This window comes from Octodon degus, unplaced genomic scaffold (assembly GCF_000260255.1).
Source record: "Octodon degus isolate 3935 unplaced genomic scaffold, OctDeg1.0 scaffold00368, whole genome shotgun sequence".
Taxonomy (NCBI): Eukaryota; Metazoa; Chordata; class Mammalia; order Rodentia; family Octodontidae; genus Octodon; species Octodon degus.
Window position 1 is genome coordinate 821,472 of NW_004524944.1, and position 5,184 is coordinate 826,655.

Here is a 5,184-nt window from a genome sequence, read left to right on the forward strand (position 1 = left end):
ATGGGCATGGTGGTGCATGCCTTGGAAGGCTGTAAACAGACAAATCACTACAAGTCTGATATAGTAGTGAGATCCTGAACACCATGTAGGCCCTTCCCTAAAATACAGCAAATAAATAAATAAAGTTTCATATATTTATGTATAAATGAAAAGGAAATTCATATTTTATTGACAGTTTGTTATTTCAGCTGTTTGAGTTGGCAGGTGAAGTAATACAAAAGAAAAAAAATCAATATTGGACCAGACAGTCACACCCAGACACCTTTGATATGATTCTATGTTAAAAAATCTAACATCCTGAAATTGGGAACGGAGTGATTAGAACAGGTAATATTAAGTAGCCAACAGATCACTGTGAATGTGATCTTTATCCCCTGTATTTAGGACAGGGTCTACAGGGTCTCATTACACAGCTCAGACTCATAGTGATTCTCCTGTTTTCAGTCTCCCAAGTACTTGGATTACAGGCACATACCACCACACCCAGAGTGAACCACTGTCTCAGTGCAGCCTGTAGGCTGGACCTGCACACCATGCTGGGGATCAAACCACAGCTGCTGTGCTCTGCCTAAGCAGGAGCTTTAGTCTGCTGAGCTATCAGGCTGGGCCACTGTGAAGGTATTTCATTAGCATTGTCATTTTACTTTCACCCTGTCCCCAGTATTCAGAGTTTTTAGGAAAATCTGTTCTTTTTTTATCATAGCTGTAAGTAAAATTAGCAAATGTTGAAAGCCTCTCTCTATCACTATGTGCACAAGCCTTTCTCGGCTGAATTTGTGGATATAGTATTTTCAAGAGATCAATCTAACATAACTTTCTTTTGGGGGGGTATCAAGAATTGAGCTCATGATCTTACACTTGCCAGGTGAGTGCTGTGCTTTTGAGCTAAATCCTCTGCCCACTCAAAAATGTCAATCTAAGACAGGTTATAAAATGAAAAGTGAGGTCAATTACTTACCTTTGTGAACAAGGGTAAGGTGGGTGAAATGAGTGAGGCACATCTTTTTCAGAGATGAGAAAAAAAGTCAAAAGTGCCTACTTCCAAAGATGGAATTTTTTCATCTCAGCAGCACTCAAAGCCTTACTCTTTTCCATGTATAAATCAAACACAAGATGCGGTCTATATGCCTAGACATGCACTGTCTAAATAAAGTGTTAAAAGCTAGCATCAAAAAATTTTAGGTAAACCACCTTTTAACTGATGGTTGTGTGTTTTTTTTATTTTTTTTAAGCTCTACTTTTCTATTTAGATTCTTAGACTACAGATACCACAGTAGAAAGGACCAAGAACAAAACAAACAAAAAACCCAGAAGGCTAGTTGATTATAGGAGGGACTGATCAGTGAGATGGAGAACTGGTGTGTTCCTTACTGAGCCTCCTTGGATAGGTGGGGTAGGTTATACTTTCCTCTTCTACCATCAGGCGAGTTCTGTAATTTGAAGCTACACTGTGCTCTTTGGAGTCCATGTATCTAAAGGCATTGTAGTTTCTTCTCTTACCTGCTTGGGCTTTGCCCTGAAACCTCTATGTAAAAAGCTATTTTAAATAACTGGAAGGTGACAGGCCACAGGGCAGAAAAGGAGAGAAACCACCAACAGCCAGCATCAATCGTCAGGCACCGCACAGAGGCCTGTGTGGGTCTTTTGTTTTAGTAGCCTGTAGCTGTGTGCCTGAGCCCTGTGAAGCAAGATAGGAAGCATCCAGACAGCTCACAGATTTATGCAAAATGATTAATTGTGTTGTTTTTAATCACTACACTGTGGGGTGATTTGTTACATGGCTAAAGATAACTGATACATAGCTTGGTAATGAGTTCTATTTTAGTATGAAAAACCTTAATCATTTATTGTCATTTCTGAATTCTTATGTATTCCCAAAAATAGAGTTTCAACTTCTGAAACCCTTGCATCTTTGAAGTGTCATTGATGTGTTAGTGAATTTGTGGAGGTGCCTGAGTACCATGTTTGTTTTAGGAAGCCGTGACATGAGACTTCTGGGGTAGTAGACCCTGAACCAGAGCTTTTCAAATCACTAAAGGTTTACAGCTGAAATAGAACAGATAGAAATTGGCATAACATATAATAAAGGTAATCCTTAATGTAGTTATTTAAATGTATGAAGGTATCAATTTGGAGCATAAATATTTCTATTGCTGTGGGTCCTGTTTCAAAATGCATGAATGCCACTACTTCATATCTTACACTGAAAACACATGAGTTTTTCCCTTGTAATTGGAAGCATCATTGAAAAGACTTAGGCATGATTAGATATATGCTTTAGATTGATTATCCTTATGGTTTTACGTGGTGGATCTATTTGAAGGGGGAATGAGAAAAATAAGAAAAGAAGTTAGATGTCTAGGCCAAAACAAAAATAAACACTTTGTTTTTAACTAGGCTTTCCTAGCTTTGGAGAAAAAAAACTTGTCGTGGACTGACAACTGGTGGTCAACTTGTAACACCCAGCAGAGTTGAATCAGTGTAGCAATCCAGCATCAGGAGCTTGTAGAAGCTGTAGGGGAGCTGTCAGAACCTGCTGTTTCTCTTGGGCTAGTCTGCTGGGGGAATTTGTCATACTGACTTTCCTGGAAAACTTGACTATTCTTGTGAGTGGAGGAGCTTTGGACCTTGTTGTTGCTAAGAATGGGTATGGTTCATTTTGGGTGCTTGTGGTACTTTTCAAGGGAGGACTGGTTCTTTGAGTGTTGCTTTCTGCCTCAAATTCAGAACCCTGAACCTGCTGTCACATATCCTTCATTCCCTTGGCTCAGACTTTCTAACTTCCTCCATTGACACAGATCCATGAAACAGGTCTGTATGAGACTCTGTCTTGGGCTCTAGACCTGCAGCTGGATTCATGGGAGGTATTGGTATGGGCTCTGAGTCTTTAGCTGGACTCATGAAGGGCATCATAGTGGGATCCAAGCCCTCAGCTGGATCCTTTGGTGTTTAGTGTGTGGACAGATTTTCTGTACTCCCTTTTTGTATATGATTCTTTGAGTGACTATCATAAATAATCTTACGTGTCTTATATTGTATTGTTCCTCTTATAAAACCCTGAAACTATGACAGAAGCAGACATGAAAAATTTGGAAATTTAAGCTAGAAAAACTCTGACATAAAAAGATGTGGGAGAAAGGAAGAGACTCATTAGTTGATATTAGCAGCTTCTGATAGTTTATGTAAGAAGTTGTTATGGTTTGCTAGCTGTCCCCCAAAATCTCAAGCAGTCACTGGGGCGGCTTCTAGAGTTTGTGATTAATTCATGATCCAGGGCTGGGATTCTGGGTGTGAGTGCTACACTTGCCTGGGGCAGATAATCTGCATACAAATGTAAGGAGGGCAAAGAGGCTTGCTAGCTGCTGAGCTTCTGCCCCTCTCTTTGCTCTTTGATGTTTTCCACTGCCATGAAAGGTTGTTCTCTACCGTGTGCTGCTCTGCCTTGGAGCCAACTGAGTATGGACTGAAATCTCCACTAACTGTGAGCAAAATAAACCTTTTCTTCCTTAATTCTGGGTGCTGAGTATTTGTCCCAGCAATGAGAGAAGAGTAACTAAGACAGAGGTAAGATTAAAGCAGCATCAAGGATGGCTTGCAGAATGTGTCTTGTACAAATACCTCACCGGGAAAGAACAATTTCTAATACTAGCTTTGTATTGCTGACTCTATTAATCTATCTGTGGGCTGCCAGATTCTGCTGTTGAAGAGCATTGTATTTTTAGGCAGTGTGATGTATGAAGCTGAGCCAGAGAAATAATGATGGGCACCCTAAGTGGTCATTGAATTCAAGGACTTTGAGGGATTTTGACATATTTTTAAGTGAATGATATTCAATAGTATTTTAGGGCCAGCCAAATATCTCAGCAGATTAAAGTGCCTGCAAGCAGGTGCAGTGGCCATGGGTTTGACCCATGGCATGCTGAGATGGTGATTGAGACTGGGGGTGGTGGTGCCCACCTGTAATCCCAGCTCTTGGGAGGCTGTAAACAGGTGTATCACTATGAGTCCAATCTAGTAGTGAGACCCTGAACACCCTGTAGACCCTTCCCTAAAATACAAATAAATAAATAAATAAATAAATAAATAAATAAATAAATATTTTAAGCCTTGTGAGAATGTGTAGAAGAGGATCATGAAAACAGGAAGATAAGGAGGAATGACTTACAAAGCCTGTCACCCTCCAAAGACGATGGCCAAGCACTGCTTCCAGTTACCTTAATGGCTTCCACTGAAGCAGACAATCCCTGCCTCTACCCAGTCATGTTTCAGGCCTCTGCTTTCTCGTGCCTGGACAACTACCTTTTCTCTGCTTAATGAACAGATCCTAAGATTAAAATAAAGCCTAACAGAACAGTTGTGGCAAATTAGGGTGTGGTTCAGTGATAAAATGCTTGCCTGGCATATACAAGGCCCTGGATTCTATTTTTAGTACTGGAAAAAAGTAAAAAAAGAATATTGTGGTAAGTAGAAAAGGACATGAGTCTCTCCTCTACTGATACATGACAAGTACCCTGCCCACTGTAACACAGGGACACTGACAATATGGTAGCATGTTTAAATTTTCCAGAGATTCTCAGAAAACTTCCCAGAGGCTTTGGCATTGAACTGAATATTAAAGAATGAGTTTTTTTTTTTTTCTTTTCGAGTGTTTGTTAATTAACCAAAGAACAGTGCATTTGAAGCAGTAGGAATGGCATGTGTGCCACTATTAAGGACTACTGGACTATATGGGATTATTTTGCTGAATTCACGCACCTACAATATTTAAATGGCAATAGAACACTAATCTCTGACAAAACTAAACAAAAAAGGGGGATATAAATGAAGGACCATTTTGTCGTGAAAAAATATATATATGTATATAAAATAGTTAGCATAGGTATACAGCTACTTTCTCTTACTTCAATGAGAAGAAAGTTTTGAACTAATAGTGTTTAGACAAGATATCATGTCTACTTCTTGTATTATGAATAACTGCTACAAAATAACAATATGCAGTGTATTAATTACTGTAACTGTCCTACTAACCTGTTTTGAAACTGTCTCATTGCCATTTCTTTTTCAATAAAATTAATTAAAAAAAGAATTCAGTAAAAATAAAAAGAGAGCCAGTCAAGGCCATCTTGCACTGCACAGTGAAACGTCTGAAAAATTAGTGACCATGATCATGATGATAATGATGAT